We start from the raw sequence: 14,551 nt of genomic DNA, 5'->3' as shown, positions 1-14,551 counted from the left end.
GGTTCTCTCATCCTGCTTCTCCCTGCTGAGGTAGCAGAAGTATAATTCACCTCACCTGACATAGATGGCCTCCGTCACACAGCAGATATGTCAAGAGACAACAAAGATAGAGATAATGGATACGTCACCCACTCTTGCCTGGATAGATCCAGATAAGAACATAAAAACTAGGATCAGGAGTAGCAGTTCAGCCCCTCTAGCCTGTTCTGTCATTCAATATGGTCATGGCTGATCTCATCTCGGTCTCTACTCCACTTTTATGCCCGTTCTCCATAACCCTTCAACCCATTACTAATGAAAAATCTGACTATCTCCTCCTTAAATTTACTCAATGTCTCGGCATCCACCGCGCTATGGAGTAGTGAATTCCACAGACTCACGACTCTTTGAGAGAAGAAGTTTCTCTTCATCTCTGTTTTAAATCTGATCCCCCTTTATACTAAAACTATGACCTCTCGTTCTAGATTGCCCTACAAGAGGAAGCGTCAGCTCTACGTCTACTTTGTCAATCGTTTAATCATCTTATGTACCCCATTCGATCTTCTAAACTCTGGAAAGTAAAGGCATAAACTGCTTAATCTCTCTTCATAAGACAAACCCCTCATCCCTGGAATCAATCTCGTGACCCTCCTTTGAACTGCCTCCAATGCAACTACATCCATCCTCAAGTAAGGAGACCAAAACTGTATGCAATACTCCAGGTGCGGTCTCATTAATGCCTTGTACAGTTGCAGCAACACTTTCCTACATTCTATTCCTTTAGCAATAAATGCCAAAATTCAATTTGCCTTCCTTATCCCCTGCTGTCCCTGCAAACTAGCTTTCTGTGATTCATACGCGAGGGCACCCAGATTCCTCTGCATCGAAGCATTCTGACGTTTCCCTCCATTTAGATAATAATTTATCTTTCTATTTTTCTAACCAAAATGGATAACCTCACACTTATCCACGTTAAACTCAATCTTCCAAATTTTTGGCCCATTCACCTAGCATGCCTATTTCAATTTGTAAATTTCTTATGTACTTATTGCAACTTACTATCCAATCTATTTTAGTGTCATCTGCAAATGTGGCTATCGTACCTTCTATCCCTGCAGCTAAGTCATTAATATGGATTGTAAATAGTTGGGGCCCAAGGGCCGAACCCTGTGGTACCCCACTAATTACATCTTGCCAATGAGAAAAAGACTCATTTATCCCGACTCTCTGTTTTCTGTTGGTTAGCCAATCCTCTATCCAAGCTAACAAATTGCCCCTAACCCAATGTGATCTTACCTTGTGTATTATCCTTTTGTGTGGCACCCTATCAAATGCCTTCTGGAAGTCCAGATAGAATACATCTACAGGATCCCCATTTTCCACTTTTCTTGTCACAGCTTCGAAGCACTCTAGCAAATTCGTCAAACAGGATTGACCCTTCATCAAACCTGACACTGATGGGTTGCATTTTGACTTTCTAATGTCCTGTTATTACTTCCTTAATAATGGATTGTAACTATTTCCCAACAATAGATGTTAAACTAATTGGACTAGTATTTCCTACTTTCTGCCTCCCTCCCTTTTTGAATAAGGGTGTTATGCTGGCTTTTTTTCCAATCCACTGGAACCTTTCCCGCATCCAGGGAATTTTGGAATATTATAACCAATGGATCCACTATCTCCGCTGCCATTTCCTTTCAGACCCTAGGATGTAGGCCATCAGGCCTTGGGAATTGCCTGCCTTCAATCGCAATAGTTTGTTCAGTACTTTTTCCCTCGTGATCTTTTTTATTTATTCATGGGACGTGGACGTCACTGGCTAAGCCAGCATTTATTACCCATTTCTAATTGCCCGTGAGAAGGTGGTGGTGAGCTGCCTTCTTGAACTGCTGCAGTCCATGTGGGGTAGGTACACCCACAGTGCTGTTCGGAAGGGAGTTCCAGGATTTTGACCCAGCGACAGTGAAGGAACGGCGATATAGTTCCAAGTCAGGATGGTGTGTGACTTAAAGGGTAACTTTCAGGTGGTGGTGTTCCCATGTATTTTATGCCCTTGTCCTTCTAGTTGGTAGAGGTCGCGGGTTTGGAAGGTGCTGTCAAAGGAGCCTTGGCGCACTGCTGCAGTGCATCTTGTAGATGGTACACACAGCTGCTATTGTGCGTCGGTAATGGAGGGAGTGAATGTTTGTGGATGGGGTGCCAATCATGTGGGCTACTTTGTTCTGGATGGTGTTTAGCTTCTTGAGTGTTGTTGGAGCTGCACCCATCCAGGCAAGTGGAGAGTATTCTATCACACTCCTGACTTGTGCCTTGTGGACAGGCTTTGAGGAGTCAGGCGGTGAGTTACTCGCCTCTGGACTCCTGGCCTCTGACCAGCTCTTGTCGCCACGGTAATTCTATGGCTACTCCAGTTCAGTTTCTGGTCAATGGTAGCCCCTAGGATGTTGATAGTGGGGGATTCAGCGATGGTAATGCCGTTCAATGCCAAGGGGAGATGGTTAGATTCTCTCTTGTTGGAGATGGTCATTGCCTGGCACTTGTGTGGCGCGAATGTTACTTGTCACTTATCAGCCCAAGCCTGGATATTGTCCCGGTCTTGCTGCATTTCTACACGGACTGCTTCAGTATCTGAGGAGTCACGAATGGTGCTGAACATTGTGCAGTCATCAGCGAACAACCCCACTTCTGACCTTATGAGTGAAGGAAGGTCATTGATGAAGCAGCTGAAGATGGTTGGGCCAAGGTCACAACCCTGAGGTACTCCTGCAGTCATGTCCTGGAGCTCAGATGATTGACCTCCATCAATCACAACCATCTTCCATTGGGCTAGGTTTGAATCGAGCCAGAGGAGGGCTTTCCTCTGATTCCCATTTACCTCAGTTTTGCTCGGGCTCCTTGATGCTATCTTCAGTCAAATGCTGTCTTGATGTCAAGGGCAGTCACTCTCACCTCACCTCTTGAGTTCAACTTTTGTGCCCATGATTGATCGAAGGCTGTAATGAGGTCAAGAACTGAGTGGCCCTGTCGGAAAACAAACTGAGCATCACTGAGCAGGTTATTGCGAAGCAAGTGCCGCTTGATGGTACTGTTGATGACACCCTCCTTCACTTTACTAACGATGGGAGTAGGATGATGGGGCGGTAAGTGGCCAGTTGGATTTGTTCTGCTTTTTGTGTGCAGGACATACCTGGGCAATTTTCCATATTGCAGGGTAGATGCCAGTGTTGTAGCTGTACTGGAACAGCTTGGCTAGGGGTGCGGCAAGGTCTGAAGCACAGGTCTTCAGCACTGTTGCCGGAATATTGTCAGGGCCCATAGCTTTTTCAGTATCCAGTGCCTTTAGTCGTTTCTTGATATCACGTGGAATGAATCGAAGTAGCTGAAGTCTGGCATCTATGATGCTGGGGACTTCAGGAGGAGGCCGAGATGGATCATCAACTCGGCCCTTCTAGCTGACGATTGTTGCAAATGCTTCAGCCTTATCTTTTGCACTGATGTGATGGGCTCCCCCATCATTGAGGATGGGGATATTTGTGGAGCTACCTCCTCCAGTTAGTTGTTCAATCAGGGCTGGATGTGGCAGGACTGCAGAGCTTAGATCTTATCCATTGGTTCTGGGTTCGCTGAGCTCCGTTCGCTTAGCTTACGCAGTTTCACACGCAGATAGTCCTGTGTTGTAGCTTCACCAGGTTGACACCTCATTTTGAGGTATGCTTGGTGCTGCTTCTGGCATGCCCTCCTGCACTCTTCATTGAAACAGGGTTGGCCTCCTGGCTTGATGGTAATTCTAGAGTGGGGGATACGCCGGGCCACGAGGTTACAGATTGTGGTTGAGTACAATTCTGCTGCTGCTGATGGCCCACAGCGCCTCACGGATGTCCAGTTTTGCATTGCTAGATCTGTTGGAAATCTGTCCCATTTATCACGGTGGTAGAACCACACAATACGATGGAGGATATCCCCAATGCGAAGTTGGGACTTCGTCTCCACAAGGACTGTGCAGTGGTCACTCCTACCAACACTGTCATGGACAGATGCATCTGTGGCAGGCAGATTGGTGAGGACGAGGTCAAGTATGTTTTCCCCTCTTGTTGGTTCCCTCACCACCTGCCACATACCCAGTCTTGCAGATATGTCCTTTAGGCCTCGGTCAGCTCGGTCACTATTGGTGCTACCGAGCCACTCTTGGTGATGGACATTGAAGACCCCCACCCAGAATACAGCTTTGCCTTCGCCACCCTCAGTGCTTCCTCCAAGTGTTGTTCAACATTGAGGAATACTGACTCATCAGCTGAGCGAGGGCGGTATGTGGTAATCAGCAGGAGGTTTCCTTACACATGTTTGATCAGATGCCATGAGGCTTCATGGGGTCCAGAGTCGATGTTGAGTAATCTCAGGGCAACTCCCTCCCGACTGGATACCAATGTGCCACCACCTCTGCTGGGTCTGTCCAGCCGGTGGGACAGGCCATACCCGGGGATGATGATGGCAGTGTCTGAGACATTGTCTGCATGGTTTGATTCCGTGAGTCTGACTATGTCAGGCTGTTGCTTGACTAGTCTGTGGGTCAGCTCTGCCATCTTTGGAACAAGCCCCCAGATGTTAGGAAGGAGGACTTTGCAGGGTGGACAGGGCTAGGTTTGGCCGTGGTCGTTCCTGGTGCCTAGGTCAACGCTGGGTGGTCCATCTGGTTTCATTCCTTTTTATTGACTTTGTAGCAGTTAGTTACAACTGAGTGGCTTGCTAGGCCACTTCATAGGGCATATAAGAGTCAACCACATTGCTGTCACATGTAGGCCAGACCAGGTAAGGACAGCAAATTTCCTTCCCTAAAGGACATTAGTGAACCAGATGTGTTTTTACAAAAATCGACAGTGGTTTCATGGCCATCACTAGACTAGCTTTTAATTCCAGATTTATTAATTAAATTCAAATTACACCTTCTGCTGTGGTGGGATTGGAACACATGTCCACAGAGAAATACCCTGGGTCTCTTAATTTATTAATTAAATTCAAATTCCTCACCGCCTCCCCATGCTACGCTACCGCCTCCCCATATAATGATTGTTCTAAATTCCTCTCTTTCTATAACTTCTGCATTACCTGTTACTATTTGGATGGTACTAGTGTCCTGAACCGTGAAAACTGAGGCAAAATACGGATTTAATGTTTCCAACATTTCTGTTTCCCCCTCTATCAACTTCCCAGTCTCATCCTCCAAGGGACCAATATTCACTTTAGCTACTCTCTACTTTCATAAACTTATAGAAGCTTTTGCAATCCGTGTTTATATTTTGTGCTAATTTTATTTCACAATTTACTTTTGCACTTTTTATTACTTTTTTAGTAACCCTTTGTTGATCTTTAAAAAATTCCCAATTTTCCAGCCAGCCAGTGGCCTTTTCAATATGGTATGCCTTCGTCTTTTTCTTTATTTTATCCTTAACGTCCCTGCTTAGCCAAGGATGTCTTTCCGGCTCGTTGAACCTTTCTTCCTCTCCAGGATATATTTTAGTTGGGAGGAATTGCGTTTCTCCTTAAACATCTGCCACTGCTCATCAACTTTCCTACCTTCTAGTCCTCCTTCCCAGTTCTCTCGGGCCAAATCAGTCCTCATGTCTATGTAATTACCTTTGTTTAACTCCAGAACGCTCGAGCGGACTCCAGTTTCTCGCCCTCAAACTGGATTTGAAATTCCAGCATGTTATGATCACTGTTCCGTGGAGGATCCTTAACTATGAGGTCATTAATTAATCCCACCTCATTTGACAATACCAAATCTAGAATAGCCTGCTCCCTGGTTGGTTCCTCAACATATTGCTCCTAAAACCAATCTCTAATACATTCAATGAACTCTCCCTCGAGGCTACCTTTGCCAATTTGACTAATCCAGTCTATATACATATTAAAATTACCCTTACCATACCTTGCTCACAAGCCCACAGTATTTCTTGGTTTATAATGGTCCCCACTGTGGAACTACTGTTTGGGTACCTGTAGATTACTGCCACCAGGGACTTCTTCCCCTTGCTAGTTCTTATTTCTACCCAGACTGATTCTACGTCTTGATCTCCAGTGCCTATATCATTTCTCACCAGAGCACTGATCTTCTTCTATACTAACAAATCTACACCTCATCCTTTTCCTTCCTGTCCATCCTTCAAAAGTACTGAGTACCCTTGGATATTCAATTCCCACGTCTCAGTAATCGCCAATAAATCATACCCATTCGTCTTCATTTGTGCTGTTAACTCATTTATTTTATTCTGAATGCTTCGTGCATTCAGATCCAAAGCCTTTAAGTTTGTTTGATTATCAATTTTCAAATTTACATAAAAGTTCAATGAAACTGAGACCTTAATAGCCACTGACAGCTCCGTCCTCACCCTGGTGTGAGGCTCCAGATCATGTTGCAGGAGTTTACACAGCTCTGTGACCACCTCCTTTTTGAATCAGTGGCCTCACGCACTGCTCCTGGGTTAGGTGTAGGTGGGGAAAGTGCTCTTGGAAAACCCGGGGTGGGTGGGAAAAACCCCTTCCTCCTCCCGCTTTACAGAGCTTCCTCTCTCTGCAGCTTCTGCTCCATTTGTTGGTCATGTTACAGACCCTGAGACACTGTAACTACAGTCCCAATACCTCGTCCAGAGTAGGTCTCAAATCCTCGGTCCACCCTGAGTCTCTGCAGCAGCTTCCAACACAACCTCCAGAAAACCATCCACAGCACTAACGTTACAATAGCAGAAGTAAGTCAAAAGCCCCTAACCTGTAAGTTGGATGCCTGGTCCTTTTAAATAACACTAGATGGACTTACAAGTGCTGCTGAATGTGTGTTCAGCTGAGAGCGACTAACACAGGCAGTCAGTGGACATGCACAGACAAAGTGTCAAAGAAGTACATCAAAGCTGTCGGAATGGCTGATTGACATCAATTCAAACCCTTTCTCACACGAACAGCACATGCATGCTTTACACAGGCTAGGTCTCTGCCGATCCCGGGGCACTGTGCTGGCCACATTAGTAGTGGCCGGCTGTGCAGTTCACATCATTTTCTGGATCCAGGTTTCATCGCTTTGGCACCAGTGCTGCCACAGAGTAAAAATCACAGCAGAGGAAGAAATAGAGTGAAAACAGCTCACTTCTAAAAGGGAATTGGAAAAAGACTTGAAGGCATAAGATTGACAAGAATATGTGAAATGGAAGGGAAATGGGACTAATTGGAGGGGTGAGGCCATGGAGGGATTCAAACACAAGAATGAGAACATTAAAATTAAGGTGCTGCCAAACTGGGAGTCAATGTACATCAGTGAGCACAAAGGTTATGGGTGACTGGGATTTGGTGTGTGTTAGGATACAGGCAGCAGAGATCTGGATGGGCTGTTCTTTATGGAGGTTTATAACTGGGAGGGTGACCAGGATAGAATTGGAATAGTCAAGTGTGGATTTAACAAAGGCACAGATGAGGGTTTATTCAGCAGATGGGCTGAGGCAGAGGTGATGACGGGTGATGTTACAGAGGTGGTAGTAGGTAGGGTTGGTCTTGGGGGGAATATGGTGATGAACTCATCTCAGGTATAAATATAAAACAGAGTTTCCAAACAGTCTGTTTCAGTCTCAGACATTGGGTAGGGAGGGGAATTCAGATAGTGGATATAGAGTGGAGTTTGTGACAGAGACTGAACACAGTGGCTCAAGTCTTCCCAAGATTTACATGACAAGAACACTAAATCAATGAAATGTGGTTTATAGATCTAATAGTTGGATGCAGAGACTTACCAGGGACACCGATAATCGCGAGGATGGGATAGTAAATTGTTTCAATCATTTTCAGAGCATAATAGGTACGAAATTCTAATGTCATCCAAAAATAATCAGCAGTAACCAAGCCAAACCAATAGGAGAAACTCCTGCTGTCCATTGTTGTAACATTCCAATCTATTGTCCTCAGATTCTGACCCATTGTTGCAATATTCTTATCTATTGTTCTCAGATTCTGATCGATCCTCTCTCTCTCTCTCTCTCTCTCTCTCTGCAGTCACGGATCCCTGTTAGTGCCGGGGGTAATGCTCCCACTGACACTATGAGTTAACACATTGAAAGGACTCCCTTATTAATAGAACAGGGAAAACCTCCAGTGACACAATTAGTGTCCATAGTGACTGACATTAATTACAGTCAATGAACAAACAGGTTCAGTTAACCCCTTTTTCTCCAACACTTTTTGTACCACAAGAGTGTGGAAGTGTTCCTATGTATAGTTGGGATATATGAGGTTTGTTGAAAAAAGGAATGGTGGAAATAGCAGAGGCACTGGCCAGAAGCTTTCAATGCTCCTTGGATCTGGGAGTGATGACAGAGGACTGGAGGGTTGCAAATGTCCAACCTGCTTACAAAAGGAGACATTAGCTAAACCCTGTAACTACTGACCAGTCAGTCTAATGTCAGTGCTTGGAAATTTCTAGAGGCCATAACCCTGTACAAACATATATATTTCTTGAAAGAACATGGGATAATAAATGACAAACAGCATGGATAGGTTAATGACCAATCACGTCTGATAATCATGATCAAGTTCGTTGATAACATAACTGAGTGTTAATGAGGATAGTGTGTTTTATGTTATGTATACAGACTTTCAAAAGGCCTGTGATCAAATGACATGTCATAGTCTTGTTATTAAAAATGGAGCGCATGAATTAATGTGACAGTCATAGCGTGGATATGACACTGAATCAGGGACAGAAAGCAGAGTGACGTGGTGAACGGGCATTGTTCAGACTGGTGGAGGGGGAGTATTCAGTGTTGTTTCTCTGGGGTTAGTATTAGAATCTGTGCTTTTCCTGGCATGTAGATAGATATACAAGTGATAGAGACTTATATGTTAAAAAACATAATTTCTATACTTGCAGATGACATGAAACTCATAAATAAGGATGGCAAAGACGCAAACCACAGAATTATCCAATCTCACAAACTTTGTTTATTTTTAATTTATTCTGGACTCCAATACAAATTCAAATTTATTTCTCACTCGATTACTTATTTGTGTGATTTGCCTATGCGTGTGTGCATGAATGTGTACCGTATATTTTTATTATTTTATGCAGATCCTGTTTAGATTCTTAAGTATAATAAACTCACCTCTTGTTTAAACTCAAGAAAACCTGTCCGATTGGTTCTTTCACGATCACAATAAAGGTAAAAGGTAAAATGCTCACTGAGGTGGTCAGCACGTCCACTGCTAAAAAGGAATAAATCCAGTTGCGAAGAAATAAAAAATAGGACAAGAGGGGAGACTGAGACCTCTCCTCACCTGGCTGTAACAGAAATGTGGAGGTTCTCGAGATCGTAACCCAACGACAAACGAGAAATTGGAAATATCATCGAGTCACAGAGTTATACAGGACAGAAACAGTCCCTTCGCACCACTGTGTCCTTGCCGGCCATCAAGCCTGTCCATTTTACTCCCATTTTCCAGCACCAGTCCAGTAACCTTGTATGCTATGGCACTTCAAGTGTTAATCTAAATACTTCTTAAATCTTGTAAGGGTCCTGCCTCTTCCACCCCTTCAGGTAGTGTGTTCCTGATTCCAACCACCCTCTCGGTGAATTTTTCTTCCCTCAAATCACCTCTAAACCGCCTGCCCCTTAACTTAAATCAATGCCCCATGGTTATTGGCACTTCCACTAAGGGAAAAGGTTCCTTCCGATCTACCCTAGCTGTGCCCTCATAATTTTTTGTGCTTTCCGTCTCTCACTCTTTTTGAATAAAGGAGGTAGATTCGCAATAAGGGAGTTACATATAGAGTGACGTAACTTGGTGCAGGCTAAAACCCCTCTCTGTTGAAAAGTTGAGTAATGTCGCAGGACAGTTAGGTATTACTCTCCATCCAAAGCTAGGAAACCCGAAATCCTAAGACTTGTGGCCAACCATTTTTCACTTGAAGCTGAAGACTCAAACAGGGTTAGAATTACTAACAGATAGAGTAATGTTAGCTATGGTAAAACTAGAACAGAAGAGATTAGAATTAGAATTCCAGAGAGAGAGAGAGAAAGATCAGAGTGAGTGTCTAGAAAGGGAAAAAGTAAGTGTTCCAGATTGAGAAGGAGGAAAGGGAGTTAAGGTGGCTCAAACAACTTGATGAAGACCCAGTGCACCTAGTGAAGGCACAGCTTTTAGTTTCGGTGACTGCAGCTTGGATAGCAACGGAGGTGCCTGAACGGGCTTCCAGCTGTGAAGTCAATTTCAGCGTAAGTTTAAAAGTGAATTCCCTTTTGTTTTCGGAGGACCAGGGGACTGCTGGGTAAGGAAAAAGGTATATATTTGTGTGGTTTAGAATCTCTTTCTTTTAGTTTCGGTGACTGCAGCTTGGATAGCAACGGAGGTGCCTGAACGGGCTTACAGCTGTGAAGTCAATTTCAGCGTAAGTATAAAAGTGAATTCCCTTTTGTTTTCGGAGGACCAGGGGTCTGCTGGGTAAGGAAAAAGGTATATATTTGTGTGGTGGCTGAACCCGAGACACTACACGTGTAGTGTCTCCCACCCACCCTCCTCCTCTAACCAAAAAAAAGGACTCTGGTGTGTTGATAAGGTAAACTTTTTATTTAGGAAGTTCTGTCCGTTGGATTGCTAACCTAACAAGTTTTGACTTTTTTTTTTGGTTTTTCAGTAGATTTGTTGGGAATTTGGAATAGTGGGAATGGAGGTGAAGGCAGTTGTATGTTCCTCCTGCAGAATGTGGGAGGTAAGGGTTGCCAAGAGTGTTCCTGCTGACTGCATCTGTGGGCAGTGCACCCAACTCCAGCTCCTCGAGAACCGCGTTCGGGAACTGGAGCTGGCGCTGGATGAACTTCGGATCATTCGGGAGGCGGAGGGGGTTATTGAGAGGAGTTACAGGGAGGTAGTCACACCTCAGGTAAAAGAAGTCGGTAGATGGGTTACCGTCAGGGGAAGGAGAGGGAACCAGCAGGCAGTGCAGGGATCCCCTGTGGCCGTTTCCCTCAACAACAGGTATACCGTTTTGGATACTGTTGCGGGGGACGACTTACCAGGGGGAAGCAATGGGGTCCAGATATCTGGCACAGAGTCTGTCCCTGTTGCTCAGAAGGGAAGGGGGAAGAGGAGCAGAACATTAGTCATTGGGGACTCCATAGTTAGGGGAACAGATAGGAGGTTCTGTGGGAACGAGAGAGACTCACGGTTGGTATGTTGCCTCCCAGGTGCCAGGGTTCGTGATGTCTCGGATCGTGTTTTTGGGATCCTTAATGGGGAGGGGGAGCAGCCCCAAGTCGTGGTCCACATGGGCACCAACGACATCGATAGGAAGAGAGATGGGGATTTAAGACAGAAATTCAGGGAGCTAGGGTGGAAGCTTAGAGCGAGAACAAACAGAGTTGTTATCTCTGGGTTGTTGCCCGTGCCACGTGATAGCGAAGCGAGGAATAGGGAGAGAGAGGAGTTGAACACGTGGCTGCAGGGGTGGTGCAGGAGGGAGGGTTTTGGTTTCCTGGATAATTGGGGCTCTTTCTGGGGTAGGTGGGACCTCTACAAACAGGATGGTCTTCACCTGAACCAGAGGGGTACCAAGATCCTGGGGGGGAGGTTTGCTAGTGCTCTTCGGGGGGGTTTAAACTCATTCAGCAGGGGAATGGGAACCTAAATTGTAGTGCCAGTGTACAGGATGTTGAGAGTAGTGAGGTCAGGGATATGGTTACAAGGACGCAAGAGGGCACTGGCAAGCAAGAACCTGGTTTAAAGTGTGTCTATTTCAACGCCAGGAGCATCCGGAATAAGGTGGGTGAGCTTGCAGCATGGGTTGGTACCTGGGATCTCGATGTAGTGGCCATTTCGGAGACATGGGTAGAGCAGGGGCAGGAATGGATGTTGCAGATTCCGGGATTTAGATGTTTCAGTAAGAACAGAGAAGATGGTTAAAGAGGGGGGGGTGTGGCATTGTTAATCAAGGAGAGTATTACAGCGACAGAAAGGACGTTTGAGGACTCGTCTACTGAGGTAGTATGGGCTGAGGTTAGAAACAGGAGAGGTGAGGTTACCCTGTTGGGAGTATTTTATAGACCTCCGAATAGTTCCAGAGATGTAGAGGAAAGGATAGCGAAGATGATTCTCGACAGGGGTGAGAGTAACAGGGTAGTTGTTATGGGGGACTTTAACTTTCCAAATATCGACTGGATATACTATAGTTCGAGTACTTTCGATGGGTCAGTTTTTGTCCAGTGTGTGCAGGAGGGTTTTCTGACACAGTTTGTAGACAGGCCAACCAGGGGCGACGCCACATTGGATTTGGTACTGGGAAATGAGCCCGGCCAGGTGTTAGATTTAGATGTAGGTGAGCACTTTGGTGATAGTGATCACAATTCGGTTAGGTTTACCTTAGCGATGGGCAGGGACAGGTATATACCGCAGGGCAAGAATTATAACTGGGGGAAAGGAAATTATGATGCGATTAGGCAAGATTTAGGATGCGTAGGATGGGGAAGGGAAACTGCAGGGGATGGGAACAATCGTAATGTGGAGCTTATTCAAGGAGCAGCTACTGCGTGTCCTTGAGAAGTATGTACCTGTGAGGCAGGGAGGAAGTTGTCGTGCGAGGGAGCCGTGGTTTACTAAAGAAGTTGAAGCGCTTGTCAAGAGGAAGAAGAAGGCTTATGTTAGGATGAGACGTGAAGGCTCAGTTAGGGCGCTTGAGAGCTACAAGCTAGCCAGGAAGGAACTAAAGGGAGAGCTAAGAAGAGCAAGGAGAGGACACGAGAAGTCATTGGTGGATCGGATCAGGGAAAACCCTAAGGCTTTCTATAGGTATGTTAGGAGTAAAAGAATGACTAGAGTTAGATTAGGGCCAATCAAGGATAGTAGTGGGAAGTTGTGTGTGGAATCAGAGGAGACAGGGGAAGCGTTAAATGAATATTTTGCGTCAGTATTTACAGTAGAGAAAGAAAATGTTGTTGAGAATACTGAGATTCAGGCTACGAGGCTAGATGGGATTGAGGTTCACAAGGAGGAGGTGTTAGCACTTTTGGAAAGTGTGAAAATAGGTAAGTCCCCTGGGCCAGATGGGATTTATCCTAGGATTCTCTGGGAAGCTAGGGAGGAGATTGCAGAGCCTTTGTCCTTGATCTTTATGTCGTCATTGTCGACAGGAATAGTGCCGGAAGACTGGAGGATTGCAAATGTTGTCCCCTTGTTCAAGAAGGGGAGTGGAGACAGCCCTGGTAATTATAGACCTGTGAGCCTTACTTCGGTTGTGGGTAAAATGTTGGAAAAGGTTATAAGAGACAGGATTTCTAATCATCTTGAAAAGAATAAGTACATTAGAGATAGTCAGCACGGTTTTGTGACGGGTAGGTCGTGCCTCACAAACCTTATTGAGTTTTTCGAGAAGGTGACCAAACAGGTGGATGAGGGTAAAGCAGTGGATGTGGTGTATATGGATTTCAGTAAGGCGTTTGATAAGGTTCCCCACGGTAGGCTATTGCAGAAAATACGGAAGTATGGGGTTGAAGGTGACTTAGAGCTTTGGATCACAAATTGGCTAGCTGAAAGAAGACAGAGGGTGGTGGTTGATGGCAAATGTTCATCCTGGAGTTTAGTTACTAGTGGTGTACCGCAAGGATCTGTTTTGGGGACACTGCTGTTTGTCATTTTTATAAATGACCTGGAAGAGGGTGTAGAAGGGTGGGTTAGTAAATTTGCAGATGACACTAAGGTCGTTGGAGTTGTGAATAGTGCCGAAGGATGTTGTAGGGTACAGAGAGACATAGGTAGGCTGCAGAGCTGGGCTGAGAGATGGCAAATGGAGTTTAATGCGGAAAGTGTGAGGTGAGTCACTTTGGAAGGAGTAACAGGAATGCAGAGTACTGGGCTAATGGGAAGATTCTTGGTAGTGTAGATGAGCAGAGAGATCTTGGTGTCCAGGTGCATAAATCCCTGAAGGTTGCTAACCAGATTAATAGGGCTGTTAAGAAGGCATATGGTGTGTTAGCTTTTATTAGTAGGGGGGGTCGACTTTCGGAGCCACGAGGTCATGCTGCAGCTGTACAAAACTCTGGTGAGATCGCACCTGGAGTATTGCGTGCAGTTCTGGTCACCGCATTATAGGAAGGATGTGGAAGCTATGGAAAGGGTGCAGAGGAGATTTACTAGGATGTTGCCTGGTATGGAGGGAAGGTCTTACGAGGAAAGGCTGAGGGACTTGAGGTTATTTTCGTTGGAGAGAAGGAGGAGGAGAGGTGACTTAATAGAGACATATAAGATAATCAGAGGGTTAGATAGGGTGGATAGTGAAAGTCTTTTTCCTCGGATGGTTATGGCAAACACGAGGGGACATAGCTTCAAGTTGAGGGGTGATAGATATAGGACAGATGTGAGAGGTAGTGTCTTTACTCAGAGAATAGTAAGGGCGTGGAACGCCTTGCCTGTAGCAGTAGTAGATTCGCCAACTTTAAGGGCATTTAAGTGGACATTGGATAGACACATGGATGAAAATGGAATAGTGTAGGTCAGATGGTTTCACAGGTCGGCGCAACATCGGGGGCCGAAGGGCCTGTACTGCGCTGTA

This window comes from Heterodontus francisci, unplaced genomic scaffold, assembly GCF_036365525.1.
Source record: "Heterodontus francisci isolate sHetFra1 unplaced genomic scaffold, sHetFra1.hap1 HAP1_SCAFFOLD_106, whole genome shotgun sequence".
Lineage (NCBI taxonomy): Eukaryota > Metazoa > Chordata > Chondrichthyes > Heterodontiformes > Heterodontidae > Heterodontus > Heterodontus francisci.
The sequence above is the reverse complement of the archived record's forward strand: the minus strand, read 5'-3'. Positions refer to the sequence as shown.